The sequence below is a fragment of the Cavia porcellus genome, unplaced genomic scaffold (assembly GCF_034190915.1).
Source record: "Cavia porcellus strain 051 isolate PalLab524CR breed Dunkin Hartley unplaced genomic scaffold, mCavPor4.1 scaffold_16, whole genome shotgun sequence".
NCBI lineage: Eukaryota > Metazoa > Chordata > Mammalia > Rodentia > Caviidae > Cavia > Cavia porcellus.
This window is the reverse complement of record NW_026947499.1, coordinates 18,332,522-18,360,183: the sequence shown is the minus strand read 5'-3', so window position 1 is coordinate 18,360,183 and position 27,662 is coordinate 18,332,522. Positions and strand designations below refer to the sequence as shown.

Here is a 27,662-nt window from a genome sequence, read left to right as displayed (position 1 = left end):
CATCTTTCAAATGTACGATAATAGGGTCTCTTTCAAATAGCTTTTTAGGACTTTTTTCAGGGATTTTCTGCAAGATCAACTTCCCTCCCTCACCAGCTCCGCTCACTTTAAAGCAAATCTTGGGGTGGTTTTAGCTTATTCTTGGGGATAAATAAAAGTCTATAATGGTGATATACTAACAAAATGAGGGGTCCCTCCCAGTATTTCACAGGGAATTCCCTCCTTCTTTCTTTTGGTAAGTCAGTTCAAATTTAGAGAAATAGTCCTTTTAGTGCTGCAAAATATTTTTCCAAGTTACATATTTTATGCAGTAGTTACCCCTTTCAACATATGATTCTCACAATAGTGACATCTTCTTTGTTATTTTGAGTACTAGCATTGAACCCCAAAGGGGTCACATCCCAAGCCCCTTTGTGTGTGTGTGTCTGTGTGTGTGTGTGTGTGTGTGTGTGCATGAGTGTGTGCGTGCATGTTTTGATTTTCAGACAAGTTCTTGCCAAATTTCACAGGTTGGACTCAAACTTTTGTGCCTCCTGAGTAGTTGGGACTACAGGCATGTGCTAATGTGTCTAACAACAACTGCATCTTTCAATTCTGTAAAATAAAATTTAATTTTTAAGTCTTCCAAATATTTATATTTTACAATCCATTCAAAAACAAAAGCTAAAAAGTGAATCATAGAGCAATGTTTTTTTTTTAATTCTGTATCTGATCACTAATTTTTTTTCAACATGAGCATCCCTCCAACTCTTCTCCTGCCACTGTGACCTGGGAAAGACACAATAATGTGGCAAGATTGCAAAAAATCAAAATACCCTAAGTCCCTGAATCCCTATGGCCAAGTGACCTTTGAAATTTGTGTAGAATTAAAACTTTTTTAAGAGGTCAAAAATATTTCTGGGTCTTGTTGTTATAGCATCATAAATGAGATTACCCCGACTAATACAATATCTATGTCAATGTATACTCGTTGATGGTACACACACTTCAGGATACACTAGACTTGACTTTTTTTTTTTTATCAGTATCAGGGATCGAACTCACGACTGCGCACTTGCAAGGCAAGCGCTTATGCCACTGAGCTAATCCCAGCCCCTAGACGTGACTATTTTTAAGATCCTGTTCAATTCTGAGGTTTAACGATCCTAAGCTCTTATAATAGCATGACCCTTATTCTTTCTTCAGAACAGGCTCTACAAAGATAAAATGTCAACCTGACATTGCCACGAGTCCCTCTGGAGTGTGAGGGGAGAGGCCTGAAGAAAGCTGCCAGCCCTCCCAGAACCACAAAGCAAGGAGCTGAGTTTGTGCTCTCACTACACTGTTCTATATTTATTCCTCCTACTGCATTTCTCCCCCTTCTGAGCAACAGTTGCACAATAAATCCAACCAAAACCCTTCTCTCCAAGAGCCTTTCCATGATCCAAAAATTCTCTTGGATAAGAAAACAGATTTCAAATTAACTATAGCAGCAACCCAGAAGTGCCCTGCCTTTGGCTTCAAGCAAGCTGAGTACCTGGGGGAGGGGTTAATCAAGGCTCTTGTTCATGTGAACTTGATATTTCATGCCCATCTGAAGCAGCAGATGACCTGGGATCAAATCCCACCTCTAACATATCCTAGCAGCGTGAACTCTGATGGGTTACCTAGCCTCTCTGGGCTTCATATTCTACATTTGTAAAATATGTATAGTAACATCTACTTCGTAGAGTTGATTTGAGGGTATAGAAAGCATAAAACTAGTTATTCCCAGGGTGTGTGCGTAAGAACAGCCTTTCCTGTAAGCAGAATGGCAGGGGAAGCACCTGTTTTCAAACATTCTTTTCTTTCCTCTGGCAAAGCATCCACTTCTTTGCCTCTGGAATCATCACTTTGGTCCAGATTACCATCCCCAGAAGAGCTGGCACAAGAGACCAGTCCTTCAGTTCACTATTGAATATTGAGCCAATATTTGTCTCTCAGATGTGTCACTGTGATCAGTGGTGGGAGGGAATGGAACAGAGAGCTAGTAAAATTTTGATGACAAAAGAGGAGAACCATGATTTTGGAATTGCTTGTGGAGTCCCCAGTTAGGTGACAAGGAGGAGCCTTGGGCATCAAAGTGTCAGCACGGAAGTGACAGTGAATCACTTTTCCACTTGAGGCCTTGGTTTCTCTGGAAGCCATAGCATATACTGAGTACCTAAGAGCCACACATTTTAAAGGGTGGTGGCCTTGTGCAGTGTTAGTCTATTGTCACCATCATTAAGCGCTCTTCTCCTGTGAACAGCCTTTACAGGAGCCCCCAGACCCGCCATATCTTCTCCTTCCTGAAACCTTATACTAAGCATCTGAATGAATGAAAACCCAGTGCTCTCCAGGTCCCAAGGTCCCCCTGGAACCGTTATTTGTTCTCTAAGTGGGTGGCTTTTAATTCCGCTGTAGGTAAGAGCCTGGCTTTCATTCTCCCTCTCTGCTGTCATGGAAACAAGTGTGTTGGCAACTCGAAAAAGAACATGGTCTTCTTCCTCCGCCTCGCAGAGGAAAGGCTGGGAGAATTTGGGGCAGGGAGAGGAGAGCTTACAGTCTATTTGATTTCCCTTTGTAAATAGGTACAGGAAGATGCCAGCAGGAGTGGCTTCAGCACCATGGAGAGCTCCCTCCAAAGCTAAAGGCTGTGACAGGAGGAAAAGTGACCACACTGCCTACTTGGCTTCAACAGAGGGCAGAGGATTAAAGATGGAGATCGGTCTGTGTTTAGGAGTTTCAGAACAAGAAAGGAAATTTTCAACATTTAGCTCGTATTCTACAAATTGTGTTCCAGTAGCTGACGTCAGAGTCCTAGCATCAATCCTTCTGACATCCGCTGAATCACAGCAAGACAGAGTCCTGGCTCACTCATTTGAAGACGTTTCCCCAAATAAATCTGGCTTATTGTTACCTGGCTTATTGTCATACCCACATTGTTCAGGTGGGAATGTGGGCTCATAGGAGTGTAGCACACCTTCCAAGTTCACACAGCAAGCTGGAGACAAAACTCAAATATCCCAACTCCACAGTTTCCCTAAGCCATCCAGCACTTCAGTGGACCCATCTCAAACCCTGTCCAAAGGACTTGGGCTGGTGACTTTGGAGAGCTCGTGAAATCATCATGATCATCTTTCTGAGTTCTCTCTATGACAAAAGTTCTCTTGGGAATGTCAAGTTGTCTTACCTTATTAACATTGCTGGAATCTAACATGCACAAATACTCAATACTGAGTGGAGGCAGGAGGATCGTTGCAAGTTCGAGACCAGCCTGGGCTACAAAGTGAGCTCAACTGAACTAAATAGAGACAAAAAGACAAAACAAAAAAAGAAGAAGAAGAAGAAAAAGAAAAAGAAGAGCACAGCAGGGGCAGAGAGGTAGAGTGAGCCAGGCATGTCAGAAGACAGCGAAGACAGTCACTGACACACAGTGTCCATGCTCCCAGGATCCCAAAAAACTGACGGAAAAATAACATGTCAGGCAACACTCTGTGTGGCATTAAAACAACCTAAACTTCTGAGTGATTTTCTCCACTGGAGTGACCTTAGGCTATCTTGTTTTATCTTTTTTGACAGACTGTCCATGGGTGGACAGAGACTGCTGCCTGGGGACTGGAAGCTGTTACTGAAGCTCCCACTTGCTGGCACAGCTTGGGCTTCTCTCCTGGTAAGACTGCCCTGCTGGGAACAGAGGAGCCTGGCAGAGAGGCCCCATCAGGTCTCAGGAATAAAAACAGAGGCCAGTCCACTGACAACTGTGTTAGCTGGGACTCTCCAGAGGTGGGTAACAGAAACCTCCCTAAACTAACATCATAAATAAAAGGGGCTTTGTTGTCAGGATACAGGAGTGTTTCAAGGAACCCAGAGCCCAGGAAACACCCGAACAAGCTCACAGAAGGCCTTCAGGACTCCGGCTTCCTGTGTATGTCTGCAAGCTCTGTCAGCTTCTCTCTGAGTATGGCCTGCCCAGCTTATACAACAGGAGACAAGAGATCTGCCCGCTGTCCTGTGTCTCACACTTTTGTTCTAAACATCCTTCTGACATTGGCCATACTTAGTCCAAATTACAAATTTCCAGGGAAAAGACTCTAACTAGGGAGAGGCTTACCCTTTTAGCCTGGAAGTGGAAGTGGAATTTCGCTGGACATATACAGCACCGAGTACACACCCCAGGGACCCTGTGCATCAGAATGCAGTGGAACAGTTTTCAAGAAAGAGGAATTCAGGGAAGCTAGGCAGAATCTCACCCACTCCTCACGGTGATGGCATATCCTGGGCTCTAAACTAAGAAGTGCATCCTTTAGGGGCTGAGATGTCAGGGACGGTCTAGGGGCCCCCCCCCTGAGCAGAAGCAGTGATGGGGGTGAGGGGGTTAAAACAAACCCACAAATGCTGAAAAGCACCCAACTCTGCTCAGCAGTCATCACAGTGGCCCCCATGAAGCTCTGAGGCAAAATTATAGATCATCATTTTAATTGAGTGAAATTGGCTATACATTAATATTCATGATTATTAGAGCAGCTAATTTTCCTCTTTATAGAAAGTGAGTGGGGGATCGTCTCAGCTGCTACTTACTCTTCCTCCCCTGGATTTCTGTGGGGGAGGTGAAAGAGAATGAAAGTCTGCACTTGGAATCAGCCATCCATTTCTAAAGTTTGAGCAGTAATCAAGGATATTTTAATTGCTTTGACCTCTCAGAGAGGGCTTGGGTAGAAGCATCTTATGAATATTTAAAAAAAACACACACATCCGCTCATGAGTTTCTGGACCAGCCCCCTGGATGGAGCAAGGCAGGTCATCTAAATGAGAAAAGCATCCTTTCCACCCTCTGTGCCTCACCCCCAAGGACAGCAATAATCACAACACAGTAACCATAGCAACAGCCCAGTTCGAATCAAAGCAGGATAAGGGATGAGGATGTACCCAAGAGATGGACTGAGAGGCCACAGGTAGGATGACAAGGGTCAGTGCTAGAGTTAGGTTTAGGGTTAGGGCTAGAGTTTGGGTTAGATTTAGGGCTAGGGCTAGAGCTAGGGTTAGTGCTAAATTCGGGCTCGTTTTAGGATTAGAGTTAGGCTAGAGCTAGGGTTAGCGTTAAGGTTGGCATTGAGTTACTTTACAGCTAAGGATAGGGTTAGAGCTAGGCTTAAGGTTAGAGTTAGGCTAAGGACAGGTTTAGGGTCATGGCTAACATGAACTCTAGCTTAGAAGTCTAACTCATATCAAAGATTCTTTTCTGCACTTTTAAATGAAGTTTTCAGTTAGAACATTTCCCAAAGGCTTGCATGGGGACATCTCATGAGAAATGAAGCTGATTTGCAGTAGCACAGGCTATACCTGACTTCAGCCTGGCCAGTGTGTGATACAAAAAAAGACCCCACACTGAGTCCTGGCCATTGTGCTCCCTTTTACAAGGTGGCCCTCCCTTGTGTGGGAGTGGACACTTCCTTACCTTCTTTTATTTGGCCCGAACTTGCTCTGCAGAACATGTTTCTTTTCTTACCTTTAATAAAACTTTACCACTCTTTGTCCTTGTCTTGACCAATTTTAGCCCAGAACAGAAATAACCTAAAGCCACCTTCAGCAGGAAACTCAAGCACCCAAAAAATCTGGTCATTTTAACCAGCCAGGAAAGCAGCTAAGTCCCTTTGGGCTCATTTGTTTTGTTTTGTTTTGTTTTTCTATTTCTAAAATCTGTGTTGTGGACAATAAAAGGCCCATAGACTTACCTCAAGCTTATCTTCCCTTTTCTTCTCTGTCTCATTTTTGGTCAGTCATTATTGTTTAAAGTCAATAAAAAATAAAAATTTTTAAAAACACAGCCTGAAGCTTGTTAGCAACCAAGCTGCAGAATACATGGTTTAGGCACCATGCGTGCAACCTAGATTTTGGTATGGCTTTTTGATGCCATGTTTCTGTTGTTTGCTGTGACACTTTGCTCAGCTTTCTCACTCTTTTGGGAAAAATAGCTGTTGGTAACTTGGTCTGTTGCCAAAGTAGCTGCCTACCTGGGTTTACTCCTTTTGAGCTCCAAGTCCCATCCACACTTTTCCATCAGGCGGTTGTTGTTATCTCAGTCAGGGCCACCATCTTATCTCCTCATATGACTGATCTTCCGGTTAGGTCAGCCATGACCATTCCACCATTCTTAGTTTCCAGACACTCTCCACTGAATAGATCAGAATCCCAAAATGTCAGGGAAGAGACAAGAGGAGCCTGAAATATCTTATACCAGAAAGCAAGAGGTGCTCAAAATATCACAGAGAAGGGCATGAAGTCAGCTCAGAGCGACCCTTAATGGACCAAAATAAAGCAATTTCTTTTTGTACTGAGGATCAAACTCACAACCTCACGCTTGCCAGGCAGGCACTTGGGCCGCTGAGCTAAATCCCCAATGCCAAAATAAGGCAATCTAAGTATTAGTATAAAGAATAACTGACCAAAGTAATGGATTTTAACTCACTCAAAAAATAGCAAAGGATGATCCATACTGATATAAATAAAGAAATAAAGTAAATGTTTGAGATTGAACAAGATACATAGTTTTAACGAAACTTCCACAAAAATACAAATGACAAAGAGGAAGAGTAGCTACACAGTGGAAAGGTGTCCCCTGTAAGTAGATGCCCCTTAATCAAATGCTCAAGTGACTCTCTCCAGGAATGGAGCAAACTAAAATCCCATGACACCTGCTGGAACGCAGCAAGGACACAGAGTCACTCACATGTCATTCCTGCCAAAGAAAAACGATCTGAATCTAAGGAGGAGGGGACACTGTACAAACCCAGCCCGAACAAGATTCTGTAAGTAGAAGCCCCTGCTGAGAGATGTCCCAGACTGAAGGAAACGTAAGAGACAAGACACATAACAGGTGATCCTATTCTGGGTCTTTATACTGCGAAGAATTTTTGGAACAGATGAAGAAACTTAAATGGAGTCTGTAGACTCAGGTGTAGGAAGGTTTAATATCCTGACCCTGAAAGTTTTGCTGTCACTATCCAGCAACATCTCCTGCTTTTAAGCAATCATATTACTGTATTTAGGGGTGGTGGGACATCCGATGGGCAACTTACCTCCTATTGTTTCTGGAGGGGGAAAAGTTGCTTGTATTGAACTTGCTACTTGGCAATAGTAATAGCTGCCAATTTGAATGTTAATTATGTGCTATGCTCTTTTCATAACTATTTCTATCTTATGTTAACCTTACAAAGTCATTGTAATTTACTCCCTTTTAAGGATCAGGAACCTGAGGTTGAAAAAAAAAGTTAAGCATTACACACAAGGTCACTGTTCTTTTGTTCTGCAAAGATTTATTGCATCTCCGGAGACTGTGCCAGACACTGGGTACAGAGCGGAAAATAAAATAGGCATGCCATGCCTTCACAAGGCTGACAGTCCAGGAGGGCTATAGGCAATAGCCAGGAAAGCAAAAACAAAACCAAAAAGTGGTCCAGCTGGTGTGAGAGCCATGGAGGTACAAATAAGAAAGTGATGGGGAGGAGAAGCTGAGCTAAGTTATGTACTAAGCCCTTAGTACAATTTTAACTTTATTTTCAAGCAGTGCCAAATTGGGGCTGGAGGTTTAGCTCAACGGCATAAGCGCCTGCCTTGCAAGCAGGCAGTCGTGAGTTTGATCCCCAGTACGATCAAAAGGAAAAAGCAGTGGCAAATCATGGACATGATATACTCAGGAGAGTGACATGACCTGGTCCATATTTTATAGGAACTCCCTAGCTATGGAGAGGACTTTAAGATACAAGAGAAAATGTGGGCACCCTTTTCTTATACTGGAAAGCAAAGGGTGCTCAAAATATCACCGACAGGGAGCACAAAGTCAGTTTAGAGATAGTCTGTGGTAGAGTCCGTGTGCCCCACTCCAACTCTCTGACCTACTCTCCTGCCACTCATCAGGTTCCTTGGGAACACACTCCCAGCCCTCCACATCACCCCAGCACCTGGCACAAATGCTGCCTTTGCCACCTGGAAGGCATCCTTCAAGTGATGACTGGCCAGATCTGGTGGACAAAGACCAAGGGTTGCTGGGACACTTTCCCATTGCTCAGGAGATATTTAGTAAAATGTGCAGCTTCAAGGATTCCACATTGCTCCGAAATTGCAGGGAAGGGAGTGCAGCTCTGGGATTCAGTGAAATTTAGGGGCTCAGCTCAGTCCTGCTACTCCATGGCAGGCAGACAAGAAGCAGACTCCTTAACTAGAGACAGTAAAGATCCTACTTTTTTGTCCGAATTCCTTCTGCTTTGTGGCTATGCCACCCCCTCCTAGCAGAACCCACTGTGTGTGCTGCCCACGTGGTAGCCACTGATCAGATGGGGCCGCATGAGCTCGAGTGTGGTTTGTGGGGCTGAAGGACAGAATTTTTACTTTACTTGTTTATGAATTTAAATGTAAATAACCCTGTATGGGTAATTGCTACCACATTGGGTGCTGGAGACAAAACTCTGGGACACAACGCACCCAGCTTCTCAGCTCCCTGGTAAAAGGTAGCCAGAGAGAGCACTAAACCCGCATCAGTGCTGCTGACCTTTGCCCTCTGCACCTTCCCGCTGGGCCCCAGAATCCATCTGCAAGTCTCAGTACCCTCCACCTTATCTATACAGTGCCGCTCCTTTCTAAAGGTGCACAATCATTCTAATGAGAACACGGTGCTAAATTGCATTTCTCTCTTTCATCTCTTCTGACACTATTTTCCATTAATAAGATTTCCCCCGGCTAACCCATTTTCCCGCGGCTGTTCTGAAAAACCATCTTCTGATTGAGCAGAGACTACACCAGGCAGGTAGGAGAGCATGAAGCACAAAGCCAGAGGGATTTAGGTCTATTTTCTTCCCTCTTTAGGGACAGCCAGGTAATATAATCAAGCCAAAGCCCGTCTCCCTAATGCCTGCTGTGAAGCCAGCTGACCACCATTTGCCAAGGCCAGCGATCACTGAGGACGTCACCGGCCATGAGAGAGGCAGGCCCAGGTTCTTTGCTTCCCTTATGTGAACTTTCTTTTGTCCTGAAAAGTGAAAAGGGGTCCAGACTGTGAGAGAAGATGAGTAGAATTTATTGTTTGACATCAAATTATATGAAGAGCTTTCAGCCCAACTGTAGTCTGGAAGTTCAAGAGATAAATCCAGGGTAACTTTCATCTCTCATTCCTGATGTCAGGCACAGTCCCCTTAGCTCCTGGTGTCAGTGGCCGCCTGGGGCTACGCCTGCTGCCTAACCTCCAGCCTGCCATGTCTTGCTTGGAGCAATAAGTGTGACTTTTTGGAAATCCCTTTGCTTCCTCTAACCCACCAAACTCCCCCTAATACACACACCACTCAGAACAACTGTTTGGGGCAGAACAAGCCACAGGATACAATAACAATCCCAAGAGGTTAGTGACATAACAACCTGGGTTTATGTCTTCTTTGTGTTGCCTTCAACTAAGTCACCTGCTCCCAGCTCCCATCTGCAGGATTCAGCCACCACCTCCCACGGGGGCAGTGTCCGTGGCCCAGGTGGGAGGGAAAGAGCTCCAGCGCATTCCGGATCAGCAGCTCTCTGTTCCAGCCCGGAAGGGATGTCCATTATTTCTACTCACGCGTCACTGGCCAGAACAAGAGGGTAGGAGGTTGGAGTGGAAGGCTCACGTGGGGCTCAAATGCATAGAGTTCACTAAGGAAGGGGCTCTAGAGAGGTGGAGCAGAGCTGGGGAAGAAGGCCACGGGGGGCTGGGGGCGTGCTCTTGAAGATGTAGCGCTCTCTCTCTCTCTCTCTCTCTCTCTCTCTCTCTCTCTCTCAAAACTGTAAGTCACAATAAACCTCTCCTCCTTTAAATTGTAGGTGTTAGGTATTTTGTCACAGTGATGAAAACTCAACAAATATATAGCATGGCAGCTATTCTGTCCTTACAGCAGAAAGCTGATTAGAACAGAGATTTGTCACCAATGAACTATCTTTCATCCCATTGCATGTGTATTAAGATTACATGAGTTTAAGCAAGGACTTGACCAAATCTTAGCTATTCTCATTGTTACTATTCTAAAGACTCTGGAAAGACTTTAGAAGGATAAAGAATGAGAGGTGAAGCATATTGAAGGCAGCTGTAAAAATCTCCAAACAATTCCATGTCAGCTGGGACCTGAAGAACCAGCAGGAGCCAGGCAGGGGGAAGAGCTGGGGGAGAGCACCGCAGGCTCTGGGAACAGCAGCAGGTCCTGAGCTGGGACCGCGCTCAGTGCTTCTGAAGATGACAATGAGAACGGTCAGGAGGGGCTGTGGCTGAAGCAAGGCCAGTGTCCCCACCTCAGTGCCTCTCCCTGTTCCCAGCCTCCCCTCCAGCCTGGTCCACTTTGCCAACCAAACTCCTATTTATCCTACATTTGCCAGCTCAGAAATTGCTTCCTCAGGAAAGCCTTCCCTGACTTCCCGGGAAGGCTGTAACTCCTCATCAAACCTTCTGTATCGATTTCTATAACTGCCACACCAAATCACTGCAAATTCCATGGCTTTAAACAACGAGTGTCATTCTCTCTGCATTCTGGAACACAAAAGTCCAAAATCACCACGGCGGCAGGGTTGTGCTCCCTCTGGAGACCCTAGGAAATATTCCTTCTCAGCCCTGCCAGCTCCGGTGGGTGGCTCCAAGTGGGCTTTGGCTTATGGCTGTGTCACTCTAGTCGCCTCTGTTTTCACTTGTCCTTCTGTGCTCACTTAAAAAGAGTGCTTGTTGCCTGCCTTGCAAGTGTGTGGTCGTGAGTTCAATCCCCGGTACTGACAGAAAAAGAAAAAGACGAAAAAAAAAAAAAAGACTGCTTGTTGCATTTTAAGCCTGCTTGCATAAACCACGATGATCATATTGGGACATCTTTGACTTAACCACATCTGCAAAGACTTTTTTTTCTATAAACAACATTGTAGTCACAGGTTTTGGAGTTAGGACATGGACCTATCCCTTTTTATGGAGAAGGTGCACCATTCAGCCCCCTATTCTTTCTTAAAGCATCTTGAACCTTTCCCTCACCTCAGCCTTAGCTAGCAATTCCATGTTTGTTGGTGAAATTATTTGGCAACAACTATTTCCTCAAGATGCTGTGGACGATAACGAGGCAGCACACCCCTGTAACTTCTACGATCTGGGGGACAAGGCAGGGGTTTCACAAGCTCAGGTCCAGCCTGGGTAGCTTAGTAAATTAGTGAGACTCTGTCTCAAAATAAAAAGTTACAAAAGGGCTAGGGATGTAGCTCAGTGCAAAGGTTTTGGGTTCAATCACCAGAACCATGGAAAAAATGACAGCAGACTCCATGTCTGCACTGCTCACCCCTGTATCCCAGCTGCCCACACTCAGTAGGCACCTGATGCGTGTATCGATCAAACCATCAGCTGAACCCGGAGCTCCTAGAACATGCTTCCTGTCGAGGGCACCGGCAGCAGCCATAAGCACAAGGTCTCCAGCAAGCGATGTACTCAACTCTTTATGGCCCCATAAATCCCATGGCTGGCAGCACGATTAGAACTGAGTCCAAATGCAAGCGATTTAATTTCCCAGTGCGCAGCCTGCACAGCCGTGTAAACTCACCTCCCTAAACCAATAGCCATAAACGTTTGATAAAACACCATGTGGCTTCCCGTTCCCTAGAAATGGTTTTTGAGGCCAAGAAGAAGCAACATCCGGCCCCTAGTAGATGTTTACTGAGTGCTGTAATTAACATTCAACCGAGTTTAATGGCCGTATCAATAACACTGGCATTCACCCAGCCAGTATGCTGATGGGTCCAGTCCAGAGAGGAAAACACACAGAAGGATCTCAGCTTCCACCTTCAAACACGCTGTGGGGTAAAGAAACACAGCTGTGTGTTTGTGTGGTGCTCCCAGCTTCTCATTCCACGGCCACATCCCAGAGCTCCCTGACCTCGCATTGAATCTGTGTGGAGAACAAAATAAAATGCTAACTCCCAGCTGGGCACGGTGGTTCGCATCTGTAATCCCAGCTTCTCAGACAGCTGAGACAGGAAGATTGCAAACTTAGCTCAGCTTAGCAATTTAGTGACCTAGCAAGACCCTATCTCAAAATAAACTAAAAAATATTTTAAGGATGTTAGGAATGCAACTCAGTGTAAAGGCCCTGGGTTCAATCTTCAGTACTAAAAAAAAAAAGCCAACTCACCAAGGTGGCAGAAAGCCTACAACCCAGGCACTCAGGAAGCTGAGACAAGAGGATCATAAATTTGAAACCAGCCTGAGAGGTACATATGGAGTGCTAGGCCAGCGTTTACTGAATAGAGAGACCCTGCCTCAAAAAATAAATTCACTAACTCCATTTAATATTGAAAAATAGTGAAGCTCAGAAAGGATAGTTCTTGCCCAAGTCAGGCGGCTCATAAAAGTGTCTTGGGCCTGGACCCAAGTCTCAGGACCCCTGGTGGCAGAAATGGAAAGGACCCTGCAATGCTGACTGCAAGTTCCAGGAAGACTGTTGACATCTGACAACACTCTCAACCCTCTTGTGATGGGCTGTAGACTGCACTGTCCCCTTCTGCAAGGTTTCAGAGCAAGGAACTCGGCTCACAGTGGCTTGGCAAGAGCCACCTGACATCCCGCTGTCCACAGTGCAGACCAGTCCCTGGCCAGTAGGTCCAGGTAAGAGCACGAAATGCTTCATCTGTCACCAGTTCCTACCCCATGCGAAGGGATTCCTCTGGGGGCCTCATTTGCTGAGAAGCGATAGGCAGCCTGCAGCAGGATGCTACGGCTAAGCAGGCTCCTCCTTGGGTTAGGGTCCTTCCCAGGGGGCACTGAGTTTGAGCCACTCAGAGGAGAGTATTGAAGCAGAGATAAGCAGAACCCAGTGCCCATCTGCCAACGCTTCATGCTTAGGGATGGTTAGCAAATGGCTCCTTCTCCACTCTCCATGTTCTAATCTGTAAGATGCAGGGCTGGGAGGAAGAGGCATGAGCTGTTTATATCTGAGCTTTCATGCAATGCTAACATCCCAGGACTCCAGGAATGAAAGATATAAATAGTGGCTTCGTAAGATTCTCCTGTAAGATCTCGCCTGGCCCTGAGATAGACACTCACTGTTGGTATCCGCTCAGCACCCACTCACTATTCCTCAGCCTTTGGGGCCTGACCTTCCCTTGGAGAACCTCGACCTCACTCTATTGGTTGAGGTGGGAGGGGCTGACACTACTCCAACTTCATGGTGAGCACATGACCCAGACTGAGCCAGAGTGCTTCAAAGATGAACGCGTGTTCAACAAAGCCATTGAAATCCAGCCACTGTGCTTTTTCTAAAACATCTACCAGGCATTATAAACTGGAAAGATAAAGATCTAGTAGTGCTGGTCATTATCACCACGATGTGGGGGGCAAAGCTGCTTAAGAACATTGTCAGCTGAGAAGGTAGCAGAGATGGAAGATAAAGAGACTGAGTGACAGGGCCATCTGATGGACACCTGGATTCAGCCATGTCTGAAGCCAGAACTCTGTCTGTTTTCCAGTCTTGTGAGTCAGAAAATTGACCTTATTTCAGCCAATTTGAGCTGAGATCCTAGAGCTTTCAATCAGAAGAGTCCTGATGCATATACTGTATATTCTACCTCCACAACGAGGGTGAGGAATTGAAATAAAATGTCCTTTCACTCTCAGACACATAGGCAAGGTCATTATTGGCTTCAGTAAATTCCAGAATGTCAGAGCTACAAGAGCTACCTTACTGTATGCAAGAAGAACCAGAGGTCGGGGAAAGGACTTTCCCGTAACAGTGAGGTTCAGTGGCAGAGCCAGGCCTTGGAGGGCAGCTCAGAGCTCCTCCCTCCACCCACACACAGGCAGCTGTCACAGCCAGCTCCTCCCATTACTGCCATGGTGATGGCACAGCCGAAGATGCACCCCACCGCTGCCAGCCAACACACTTCAGTTTGTTAGCTTCCCAGGTAACAGTTCCCGTTACAGTTCCTGTTACTTTTGTTTGTTAGAAACAGCTGATCACTGGGATGCATACTTGGTCAGTATGATGCTTATTGTAAGAACCAATCTCCGATTAACAAGCCATTCTGCCTCTGCACTTCCTGCTTGCTTATCCCATATAAGTCCTAGCCCACCAGAGATCAGGGCTTCATATTTTGGGAGTGATCTTGATCAGTGCTCATCTATGTAAAATAAATCTGTCTCCAAATGCTTAGTGTCATTTCAGTGTTTCTGCTTGCTGCTGCAGTGGTGCCAGGTTGTGGAGGAGCATTTAGGAAGCTATGAAGCATGCAAATAGAACTCTTATGAATGAGCTTTTTAAAAAAAGGATGGAGAGAGACCCCTGACTCTCGCCATCAACACACACATGGCTGAAGGATGTCATCTATGAATGACAAAATAGGTCCTAGCCAGACACACAATCTGCAGGTGACCTGATCTTGAACTTCTGGCCTACAGAATTCTAAGCAGTACCTTTCTTTATAGCTGATACGCCACCTGGTCTCTGGGTTGGCTGGCTGGTTGGTTGGTTGGCTGGTCTTAATTAAACAGACTGACTTCAGATACAAATATTTAGGGATAACACTCAAGGGTCAGAAAGAACCGGGTGGATCCCAGGGTCAACTGATGCTGATTTCTCTAATTCATCTGCACTCAGATGGGCCAGCTAGCAGCATGTGGATCACAAACCCCATCAGAACACGGGATCACAAACTCCATCAGAACACAGACCCAAGACCAGGCCTGGCTTATGAGGGAGTCTAGCGAGCCTAGCCTGCCCTGTTTACTCTTGCCCTGTGGGATAGAGGAAGAACTTCATATTTTGCCCTTAAGATATGAGTGTTGACATCACTTTACATTACTAGAGAACATCCCCAGCCAAGAAATAAACCACCAGCTTTATTTACAGCATATTTCCCAGAACTCAGAGAAATACTGCACTTTTCTTTGCGTAGGACTGAGACCAAAGCATCATTTATAACAATATATCAAACTTTACAGTACATAAAACTCTCTGTACCTTATAAAAACACACAAAGAATGGCTTGCTCTTTACATAAATTACTTACGGACAGCTCGGGTTTACACATCATTTTGAAAGGATCTCCATTACTGGGAAGAGCTGTTTCTACCAACGGCAATTTTTGTGGTGTCTGAGGGAACAATTAAAATGGGAAAGAGAGAAATCGCAACAAAGCAGTCTGGGGGAAGGCAAGCTGTCCCAGCTCAGCCTAAAGCCAAATGTGTTGTGTTCATCGCAATGTTAGTCACCTTATTAGATGTTGTCTTTCAAGACGTGTGATGGCCCCACGCACAACACTGTTAAAAGCCTAAGGTCAAGAATTGTATCTACCAGTAAGTAGTTTCACTCATAATTTTACCCCTGGCACATAGTAGGTGCCAAGTAAATATGGATTGAAGAGGGAGAGAAGGAGGAAAAGAAAGGAAAGAGGATAGGAAAGGGAGGGGAAGGGAAAGGAGTCTGCATAGAATGTAAATGTATCAGTTATCTACTGTCCCGGTGTTGCTGTGGAACAGACACCCCAGAAACAGTGATTTAAAACTCCCCTTTATATTGTCGCCCACAGCTTGCAGTCTGGCAGGCAGTTCTGGCCCCAGCTGAACTCACCCACATATCTGCTGGGCAGCTGGCTGTTGGCTATTGGCTGATGGGTAATGGCCTCCGGGGGGACAACTGAGTTCTCCCCTGCTTGTCCCTCTTTCTCGTGCACATGGACAAGTCGTTCATGTTACCTCAGGAGGCTGGTCTGGGAACATTCTCCAGCTAGTCGGGGCACATTCTCCTAAAGATTGCAGGATTATAAGCCAGCCAGTGGAAATATGCGAGCATCCTTCCTAACCTTTACTTGCTGTGTGTTTGCCAAATTCCATTGGCTAGAACAAGTCACGTGACCCTGCCCTAAACCAGGCTGGGGAGGGACTAAGACTTACAGAACAAAGGGCATCAATACAGAGAAGGACGGTGACGGTGACCCGGCCTGCAGATACAGCCAGCTGACCACAATAGCCATTCCACTTCTTCCCCGCCTCTCCTCACCCTTGAACTCACTTTTACAATTATCTAAAGCCCACGGAAAAAGAATAGAAATTTGATGTTTTGACCTGGTTCCCTACGGTAAAAAACGAGAGTCCAAAATCAGGCTCTTCAATTACAGTCACACTTATTTAAACCAGCTGTCACAAATCTCAATACCTACAGGGGACAGGCGGGTCATAAATTACTGAATCAGACCAGGCTCAGAGCGGATTGTTCCAGAAAACCCCGCCTCTGTCCCCAGGGTGGCGGCTCCCTGGGATGCAGGCCCAGGGCTGCCAGCTCAGGAGAGTGTCTAAGAGATGCTGCAGATGGACGTTGTTAAGGGAAAACATTTTAAAAATAATCATAATAAATAGGCACAATCTGGGCCCCCCAAAATACACCCATGAGACACCGCCGACGCATTTATGGAACATCTGTTATGCATTATACAAGTGTTTTTCAGTTTACATACACGTTACAGACCGAATTACATCCCTGCCCTCTAAATAATTCATATGTGAAAGCGTTAACCCCAACAGGATCGCTTTTGGAGGCGGAGCTTTCAAGGGCAGAAAGGTTAAATGAGGTCGAAAGGACCAGCCCCTGATCCAAAAGGCCTGGTGTCCTTATGAAAGAGACGCCAGCCAGCGTCTCTCCTGCTGCACAGGGGAGGGCGGGGGAGGACGTGGAGAAGGCGGCGATCTGCAGCCCGAGGACAGAGGCCTCACCAGAAGCCAACCCTGGCAAGCAGGACTTGCACTCTCAGCCTCCAGAGTTTACAGTTCTGTTTTTTAAGCCCAGAGAAAGGTTCGTGCCCTGTATTTGTGTATTGTTTTTCAGAACCCTGGTACAGAACAAATTGTTGCTTCCATTTTTCAGATAGAAAGACTGTTTCAGAGAGGCAAAGACTTGCCCAAAGTCACACAGTGGCAAGAAAGCACCAAGTCAATCCCTGAACCTGAGCGCCATCTGTCCAGGAGATCCCAGCACCTCCTGCCTACGCAGGTCACCCCCAGGTAGCAGCAAGGCTCTGCCCACGACCTGCGGGAGCTCTTCTGCACATTGCACCACCAGCCCAGCTTCTGTGTGTTCACCCGCGGCAGCCAGCTTCTCAGTCTCTTGCTTGGCTACACTTTCCCTTGCCTGCTAGGGGCTCCCCACGGGCCCCAGAAGAGATCCAGGAGTGTCTGTGTGTTTCCTCCAGGCATTCACTGATGGATGAGTGACAGCTGCACCTGTGCCCAAGCCCAGCTGCCTTCCCAGGCTTGGAATTGCCCAGAGATGTAGTTCCCTGGGATGTAGCTAAGGCCCCTCTGCCCGGGCTTTAGCCAAAAACACACCCTTCTCAGCCCCTTCCCTTGCCATGCCTGCTCCTCCATCCCCTTATCATCTTCTTTTGGACACTTCTTTAGTCCTCTCTGGAGTCTTCTTCTGGGAAACCCAGCCCAGAACCAGGTGTCCTTGAAGACCCCTGCGTCACCATGAAGCTGCTTTTTAGCCCCAAATCCTGGTGCAATGGGAGATTTGAGGTTCACAACTCTGATGCTGGACTCAGAGGTAGATGGTGGTAGGAGTGGAAATGGACACCCCTATTGTAGTGGGGGACAGGAAGAGAGAATGCAGCTCTCTGGCCTTTAGTGATGCTTATTACTTTATTGCGTTTAGTGTACAAAAACATTTCAATGCACACATTTTAAAAAATCACCTGAAGGTAAAATATGCAAATCAGCACACTGGGATATGTACAACCAGAAGGTTCCATGTGTTTCAACAAAAATAGGGCCACCCCACACATAAAGTACAGTGGAAAGAAGAAAAGAGGTTGGGGAAGAGGACACAGTGACACACGCTGCGCACAGATCATCTGCACCGTGTCTTGATGTCTCCTCCACATTCTGATGTGTCTCCACCATGACTTACCTGACCAGCTTCTCACAGTGGAACACTGAGCCTGTTCGAATTTCCCATGATAAACAACGCTGTGATGAACATCCCCGACCTTCCACCTTGGGCGATGGAAAAAGGTTGCAGGGAGGACAGGAGCTGCAATGCTGCAGACACCCACAGCTAGAAGGTTTTAGGATGAGAATGGGCCAAGAAAAAGTGGGTGCCAAGCTGGGCGATCGATCATGTGGGAAGGACCCAAGGGCATCAAGTCATCAGCAAAGTTGTTTCCCTAATGTAGTTACTGCTCTCTTCTGTAATAGCAGGTTGGGTGTGTGTGTGTGTGTGTGTGTGTGTGTGTGTGTGTGTGTGTGTGTGGATGGAGCCTAGAGCCTTAAGCATGTTAGGCAAGCACTCTGCCACTGAGCTGCATCCTCAACCCTGGGAGGATATTAAAGCATAAAAAACGCTATTACGGCACCAAGGGCATTTCACGGGCCTCAAATTTAGTGCTCTCGAATCATACAATAATCAAATTCATGTCCCCAACTCATCAAATGGCCCAGGGCATGTCTCACAGATTTCCATTTCTCTTCAAACAAAGAGAGGCAAAAGTCCATGTCTTTGGCCCAAATGGGCCAGGTTATTGTGAGAGTTGAATAAATAATATCTAAAATAAATTACAGTTAAAATTTTTTTAAGAATCTATAGCTGGGGGCTGGGGTTTAGCTCAGCGGCATAAGCGCCTGCCTTGAATGCAGGCAGTCGTGAGTTCGATCCCTGGTACCGATAAAAAGGAAAAAGACCCAAAAAAATCTATAGCTGGGCGAGGTAGGCTACTTGGGAGACTGACGCAGTTGAATCCCAAGTTCAAGACAACCCTGGGCAATGTCAGGAGAACTTGCCTCAAAATAAAAAGTGAAAAGAACCAGAAATGTAGCTCAGTGGTAGGGCAGTTATCATGTGCTGGATTCTACACCCACTGCTGCAGAAAATCAAACAGATAAAAATGAATAAGTACAAATAAAAGCTATAACAATCCTAAAAGACAACCCAAAAGAATATTTTTATAATCACGAAGAACTTTGTAAGTATATGAAGTCCAAAATGACAAAGAAAAATGTTGACCTAGTTAACCACATCAAAATTTAAATTTCTAGCAAATTCCCCAGCAAAATAAAAGAAACATAATGCATTTGCATTATGTATAAGCAGAATAAAAATCTACAACATACATGACAAAGAGATATTTAAAAGGAAAAAAACAGATGAACTCTTGCAATCCATAAGAAAAAATTTACAAATCTAACAAGAAAAGGCATTGGAGAAAAGACTTAAACACAGTCCATTGCAGAAATATACAAATGGCTTCTAAGCTAATAATTAGAGATTCATAAATTTTTCCCACATTCACTTGTCAAAAATTTTAAAGGTTAATAATATTCAACATCAGGAAAGCCATGAAATGCAAATTCCCGAAGTGCCTGGAGAGGCCAATTTAGCGATAGCTATCAAACTAGTAAATGAGCAAACCCTTTAACCCAACGATTTATACTTCAGGAGATTTATTCTCCAGAATTATTTCCCCAATCTAAAAAGGTTTCAGTACAAAGATGTTCATTGCAGTCCTGTGCGTAAAAGTGAACTTTGGAAGCGGCGTCACTGACAGCAGTGCATTCTGAGCTGGCAGGATGTGGTCTCAGGAGGGAGGTGAGAAGGGGTGAACAGGGAACGAGGGTCAGCGGGAGGAATGAGGGTCCCCCGCTACTGAGCCACTGTGTGGGATGCTCAACCGCTGGCATCGGCGTAGGAGTCTGTAACCAGCACTGCCCCCCTGGGAAAAGAAGAGGGAAGGCACTGATCTGTCCTTTCTGGTCTTCTCCCGGGTCCGAACCACCCACAGGGCATTGACTTCCTCCAGCCTCAAGCAGCAGTGCGAGACTTTGGACAGAGTTTCCAAATGAGCCTCACACAGCAGCCTGGAGAAGCCCCATGCTGAGGACACCTGCACAGCGTGGGCGGAAGCCTGCTAAGGACAGTGCGGTGCAGCCATGCTGGAGTGATGACCACTCTGGAGTGGTCTAGTGGTTCATGCATTGCCCTTGAGGCAGAGGCTGGGTATGTGTTCGAGGTTGGCCTTTCCTCTCTCTGAAGATTTATCAAGGAAGAAGTAACCTTCAAGGCCTTTGTTTTGGAGGGGATGTGCGCTTACTCAGCCAAAAACACAGCGGATGGTAGCTCTCCTCCACCTAAAGTCAGCTGCTTTTTCCTCTGCACTGAGGTCCACTGTGACCGCTGGTCTGAGTGGCCAGGATTCTGAAGACTATCACCATGTTGTTTCTTCTTTTTTCCTCTCTGATACTATCACCCCTTCCACTAGTTTTCTCTCATTTCTTTGGACTACTGGGGAATGAGATGCAGTCTTAGGGTTTATTCTTGCTTCCTCCACAAGCACAAAAACCTTTGTGCCTTCTTAAACCCTTTGCCCTTGCTAACACTGGAAGGAATTGTAGTGGGTACTATAGCCTTGGTCTTCCCAGCAGGTTCTTTCTTTTAGAACATCCCTCTTATATTCTATGTGTGTCTGCTGGAGCTGTCAATCACTGTTTCCATAGCAGCAGGCATGATCTAATAGATATCTCCATAGATCAGGTTGGTTGAGGGGTAGTCATGTGACTCAAGCAGAGCCAATCAGAATTCTTCATGGTAATCTTCTAGAGTTCGGGAAAAGACTGTATGTAGTCCAACCTCTGGAGTAACTGTACCAGATTTTTTTTAGAACTTCCAGTCAAATATTTCTGCCACTTAAAAGAAAACTGAAGGAATAAAAATCATCAAATAAAGAAAAACAGAGCCCAGACGTGGAGAAAGAGTCCCAAGAATATTGCTTGATTCATGGCTTCATCAGAGCTTGAGTGTTGGTTCCCCCAAGGTTCCCTCAGAAGCTTCCCTGGCTCATGAACCCAATGAGCAAAAGTCTTGAGGGCTCCAGAGCCTCTTTTTACTTTTTGGTGGAAACCTTACCCTGTGGATGAATTCTTATTGACATGGTGCCACTGTAAACATCCTTCATGAGCAGCCCCACAAGATGACCCAAATTCTTACGTTTGTGATGATCTGAGCAGATGCCGGGGTTCACATCAGCAATTCTGAATGAATCTGTGTAAGCCAGGTTCCTTCTGCAGTCTTCTAAGAATGAAGTGTGAACAGAGTCACAGAAATCAGGTTTAAATCCCATCCGAGCCATGCGATTTTGGGAAATTTACATAGCTTCTGTATGCTTTCTTTTTCTCTCTTGGAAGTTGCAATTTTTTTTCCTTCTTATTTTCTTTCTTTCCTTTCTCTCTTCTTTCCCTTTTTCTTTCTTTGAGACAAGCTTGTAGCCAGTTTCTCCCCCTTGTGGGTTCTTGTCCCAAGGATGATGAAGTACAAAGCCCACAGGCACAGCAGTGGGGAACGGACTGAGTATATATACTTTGTTAGGAAGAACAAAGGAAAGCTCTTGCTAACCAGGAGGGATTCCAAGAACCCCCCAGGGCTCTCACTAATCCTCCTTCTCACTGCTCCCCCCCCTTAGTCTTTTTCTGTTTAGCTCTTTTAGTCGCAAATGACAAAATTTTGCCCAAATTATCCAAAGTTTGTAAAATGCTTTATTAAATTGTGTATGAGCAGGGTAGGATAAAGGGCCATTTCTCCGACCTAAAGCCACCCTCTTGTGCCAGTTGCTGAAGGCAGAAACGCTCTAGAATCATCAGTGATTCCTCCCTCCCCTTCACCACCATGCCCCAGCCCAGTTGGTTCCAGATCCAAAGTGGACCTCGCCCTGGCCCCGTTTCTCTATCTGACCTCCGTGTGGAGCCTGGGCATCCTTCACCCCTCCCTGCTGCTCCTGCAGGGGCTCCCCTGGGTCCCTGTCCCTGTCTGAGTTCACATCCCAAACCTGTCCCTCCCAGCCTGCTCTGAATCGCGGGGTGCTGTTTCTCAGGCCCCTTTGCTCTCTGGTTTCTGGGTAAATTCAACCTGGAGGAGGCCCCAGTGGAAGCCTTAGAGGATGGGCAAAGGGACAGATCTGGGTATTTCTGACCCTCAGCCTGCTTTGGGTGACATCATGGTCTCATATCCCAAGCCCAGCAGGGTCACCCTCCCCCTCCCTACCAGATGGTTCCGGTCCCTGGGTTCTTTGTAATTATGGTCCATTTGCATATAATTACAAAGAAATTTCCTGCTACTGGTCATTTCTGGGTCACCTCATTGTCCCCTATTTGACTTCTCAGCTGTTCCAACACGTACGTAGCCAATTCTCCACATTAAGTACCTTGTTTGAAACAGGGCCTGACTGAGACAACTCCTCTCCAATCCATCTTCTGTACACCTGAGCGATTTTTTCAAATGTTGATTAAATCAAGTTATCCCTGCCTAAAACCCTAGAATGGCTTCCCATAATCCTTCGAATAGAATTCAAGTTCTTTTTTTTATCAAATTTTATTGCATAATTTTAGATATGCACAGTGATCACATTCATCACAGAGAATTTGTATAACTTGGTTTTGTCCCGTTGCCTTCCCTTCCCTTCAATCTCTCCTCCCCTCCCCATTTACAAAAGCTCCATTTCTGTGTTTTGCTTCTTTTCTCATTTTTTAAAAAGTTTCCCTTCTTACATTTCCTCTTTCCCTCGCCTTTGTCCTGTCCCCATTTGAATGCTTTGTTCCTATTTCACAATATTATACATTTTAGACCTTATTTACACTTTTGGTTTCTCACACCAGAGAAACACTGCAGAATTTACACGTGTGTCTGATTTATTTCACGTAAGAGTATGAACTCAAGGTGTGTCCATTTTCCTAGAAATGTCTTGAGTATCCTTCATGGCAGAGGAGTACACTGCTGTATTAAGAAACCACACATCTTCTGTACCCATTCACCACTTGGTGGGTTGTTTCCAAGATTTGGCTAATATAAACTGTGCTGCTATAAATATATGTGTGCATATATTGCTGAGAATTCAAGTTCTTCACTATAGGCTACAAACTTCTCCCCTGCTTACCTGCCCACCTCATCTCAAACCTTTTTCCCTACTGTCCAGTGCATCTGGCCCTCGCTCAGTCGTCCAACATTAAGCTCTGTTCCTCCTCCGGACTTTGCATGTGCTGTTCCACCTGCTTGGCAACATCTAAGAGGTGTGACTGAAAATGACAGTGAATGTTTGAGTTTTTAAATTACTACACTAAAAGACACATTGCCACTAATCGCCCTCAGAATATTTCCCCTCACTCCCGCCACACTTAACCCATCATTCTTGCCAACTTCTGGAAGCGTTCGTGTGCCTTCCGTCGTCCTGTTATGGCTGCCTCTGTGTTCTGAACTGATTTAAAACATTAACCTTTCATCCTCACTTTGACTGTGGAGAAGAGCCAGAAGCTACATAGTGCCAGAGCTGGTAAACAGTGTGGATGAGGAAACAGCATAATGTTTTAGGAGCCTGCCTTTCCACTGGATGATGCCCAGCAGTGTAATGGCAAGCAGAAACACCAAAATGACACCCAGGATTTGGAGTCATTTATTTTATGTCGATGTGCACTGATTGTGGTCATTGGCAAAATAACCAGCCCTGATCTCTGGGGGTCGAGAGCTTATATGCGATCAGCAAGCAGAAAATACAGAGGCAGAATGGCTTTTCAATCAGGGCCTGGCTCTTACAATATGCATCACAGTGACCAGTTGTTTCTAAGAAACAACAGTCACAGGAACTGTAACAGGAACCATTACCTGGGCAGCTAACAAACTGAAGTGTGCCCCCTGGGGAGAGTGGGGGTGAACTTTTTTGCTACAGAAACAGCATTCACTGTATTTTTTATCAAGTTTCATAAAGACCTAGAGAGGACTTCCGAAACTGCTTCAGAAAGTGGCAGGAATGCTGGGTAGTGCTCAGAGGAAGTACAAGTGTTTTGAGCAGGATTAACAACAATGTGTCTTTTACTGTAATAATTATTTTAAACATAAGCATTTACCATGGAAAGGGGGTAAAGCCTATACCTTCACCCCCGATTATCCAACACAGAGAGCCCCTCACCACTTCTCACGCTTCCACAGCACCCCAGAAGTGCTATGACACCCTCTGAAGTCACCCACAGTCATCTGCTGGCCTCTCTACCAGCTCCACGGAACAGATCCACACTGTGTTTCCATTGCATGTCATGAGTTTAGTTTAATCAGAGTCCTCCAGAGAAATAGCATGAATGGGAAACATTAAGGCAATTGTTTCATGCAATTACAAAGCTCAAGAGGATCTGATGTCTGCCACCTATAGTCTGGAGCACCAGGAATGCCCATGGCACCATGCAGTGCAAACTGAAGGCCTAAAATCCAGGATAGCTGGATGGTGTAATCCCCAAAGAAATAGAGAAAAGAGAAAAGGGGGAAAGAGTGGATCTGGGGTGAGTCCCAGAGTCCAAAGACCCAAGAACCAGGAGCTCTGATATCGAAGGGTAGGAAAAGAACAGTGTACAAACTCAAGAAGAAAGAAAGAAGCTAGGTGTGGAGATACATTCCTGTAATTCCAGCACTCTGGGAGGCTGAGGCAGGAGGGTCTTAATTTGGAGTCTACCCTGGGAAACTTGGTGATTTAGCAAGACCCTGTCTCAAAAAAAAATTTTTTTAAGGACTAGGATACAGCTCAGTGCAAACACTTTATATTTAATCACTAATATGGAGAAAAAGGATTTCTTCTCTCCTTCCTTATTCTGGCCAGGCCCTCACGGATTGAATGCTACCTGGGAAGGAAATATCTTCCTTACTCAGTCTGCAGATTCAAATGCTTGTCTGTTCCAGAAACGTCCTCAGGGACACTCAGAAAATAATGTCTCGCCAGCTGTCTGGGCATCCTTTAATCCACTGGAGTTGACACCTAAAATTAGCTGTCACACGCAGCCCAGGACTGGCACATACTAGACACCAAGAAATATGCATCCAGTGAGTAATCAGGAAGGCCATCTGGTTGGCAGCCACCATTGGGGAGTCACATGCAGGGCACAATGGCTGTCTTGGGCTGGGTTCTCTAGAAACAAACCCTGAGATAAAGTTTGCATGAAAGTGACACATACCTGTGATCTTAGGTCGAGGCAAGTGGTTCACAAGTTCAAGGTCAGCCTTGGCAATGAGATCCCGCTTCAAAGGCCAGAAGGGGTGGGGATGCAGCTCGGTGGTGGAGCACACACAAAGCCCTGGCTCATTCCCCAGGACCACCAAAAAAGTGTGTAAGGGTGTTACTACCATGGATTCCCTCGACAAAGTAGGCGAAGTCACACCGAGAGAACCCAGGCTCCCTGCCCCAGGAGGAAGCTCTGGGTGCCCGGCAGATCTCATCTTAGGACTGAGCAGGCTGGAGGCAAAGGAGCTGTTTATCCCCACATGTGCACCCAGCCATGGGTGTGAACTGTCACCAGGCAGGGAACCAGTCCAACACAGTGGGTGGGGTCTGGGACCGGAGACAGTCACCAAAGAAGACACTCAGGTGCTGGACGTTGAGGAGGGGACATGTACAAGGGGATGGTACAAATAAAAATGGTGAAGGGATGCAGGGACGGAAGTGGGCGCTGACTGTGTTTGCTACAGAGCCCTTTGGAACTGTGCAGAGATTGTCACGAACCAGAGATGTTGACCGCGTGGTGCCCAAGAACCAGGGATGTTTAACGTGGTACAAGTGCCACCCAAGAAACACTGTCCCACCCCAAGTGCCAAAAACACCCCTAAAGAAGAGCAATGATCCACTTGCAAAGCCTCACTTAACAGATGAAGAAACTGAGGCCCAGAGAGGGAAAGTGACTTGCCCGGGCAACACATTGCAAGCCCGAGGACAGAGTCCCTCCTGGAATTCTAGAGGCAGGAACCATGTCTCTCTTCGCTGGGTGAAGTGGGGAGGAAACAAACTTCAAGACTTTGGAAGCAAGTGCCAAAAGCAGATGTGCAAACAAAGATAAGGGTGACAGGGTTCCCACAAACTCATCCGTGCCCCGCTCAGTACAGACATTAAAATGAACTCACTGAATTTCATGCCATATGCAAATCCACACCAGCTGTTGGCTCTGTAATCACAGGAGACTTGCTTGATATAATCACTAAACAGGAACAGGAGACACTCCCATGTGGGCACCGGGCCAGTCCATGGATGCGGGGTGCGGTGCTCCTCGGAACCAGCAAGTGCAAGGAGTTTCTGGCAGACAGCCTGGAAGGGCTGTGTCCCCGCCTGGCATCTCCTCCAAAAGTGCCTTCAGCCATAACACATGGAGACTGAGGACAATTTGGCTGTCTTGTGGCCTGGTCCTCCCTGTGCTCTGAACATCTCCCCTGGGCGCGTTTTTCTAGTTGTCAACATCGGCTTGGTCCAGCCATGGGCCAGGAGCTCAGAAACAGTCAAAGGCACCCCAGGCTTCCAGCTTTGGGCCCCCCACCCAGAGCCAAAGGAGTGGGAAGCTGACTGCTGGCTGGGTGTACAGGGTTTACCCTACCTAAGGTTAGGGTTGGGCAGGTCCCTTGGCCTGCCCAAGCTAGTAATTACATTAGCAAATGATACCAAATGTTCGGGATGGCCGGAAGCCAAGGGCATCACTCTCTGCGCACTATCTCAGCGTTTCCTATTCATTCACTCAACAAACATAAGTGAAGCTTTATTATTCAGGCTATTATACTGAGACTACAGGAGCAAACAGAACACACGAAAAAGTCCTGGGCCTCCTGAAGTTTGCTCTCTGGTGGGACCCACATTTTAAGCACAGTTATGGTGTAAATGCTAGGAATGTCATTTTGTACCTAGGTTACCACCATTATTGCCTTAGGATGAAGCTCCACGCTTAAAAGTTGATCCAGTGATTCTCCAACGGACTAAAAGCAGGAAGGATTTCTTCTCTCATACAACCCTGCTATAGATATTACTGTTAATCCCATTTTACAGCTAGGGACACTGAGGTTCAGAGAGGTAAAGTCTTATGCCTGAAGTCACACAACATGGTGAACCAGGTCTCCCTTCAAATTCAGGGCTTTAACCACCAGGCTGACCCCAGGGCAGTCCTGGCACACAAGGTGCCCCATTTCATTCTAATAGTTGGGCCCCTGCCATTAGCTACCAAAGGCCCATAATATATGGTGCATGGGGTTTGGGAGTGAAGCTCTAGGGCCTTGGGGTGATCTGTGACCCCCTCATTCTCACTTTTCTCCTCTATGAAACAGAAATACTGCCTGCCTGACACTCGGACAGGAAAGCAAACACCCACACTCGCATACTCGAGGGGCGACCATGACAGTCTGAGATGGGCATGCAGGGGAACCAACAGTGTGATTCTCGTGCAAAGGCTGGCATTGCTGTTATTACTCTTTCTGGGGCTCCTAGTTACCGCACTAGCAGCCACACACATTGTGACTGCTCTGTAGTATTCTCTGGGATTTCTGAGGTTGCCTTTACTCCCCTCTGGTCACATCTGTGAAGTCTCATTTGCCCTCCACGTGGGACCCACCTGAGCTTTCCGCTCCCTTCCTGGAAAGTCCTCAGGCCAGCCCTCAGCGCCTGAGTCACTGGGGTGGAATTTTAGACAACTCCCTCTGCAGCACCCGGAAGCATGGCCAGCGGCCTGAGAGGGTCCAGCTGTGATGCAGCCGATTATCGGCATCTGGAAGCTTCTGTTCTCTCTGCCGCCCTCCATGTACTATTAGAAGAACCCAAGGGGCGGGGGTCTCAGTGCTATGAGAAATACATAAGAACAGTGAGGGTGACCATGGAGA

The 27,662-nt window shown here is 46.3% G+C and overlaps 1 long non-coding RNA gene across 1 annotated transcript in view; it reads right to left on the bottom strand.

The window, feature by feature from the left end:
- The window catches only part of LOC106025297 (uncharacterized), a 28,337-nt gene extending 12,551 nt beyond the window's left edge, over positions 1 to 15,786 (bottom strand). The window contains exons 1-2 of the long non-coding RNA XR_001198868.3: positions 15,597 to 15,786; positions 15,037 to 15,120 (exon numbers count right to left, since the gene is read on the bottom strand). This is a non-coding gene — a long non-coding RNA (uncharacterized LOC106025297). The remainder of the gene's footprint in view (positions 1 to 15,036; positions 15,121 to 15,596) is intronic.
- Between the last annotated feature and the right edge of the window lie 11,876 nt (positions 15,787 to 27,662).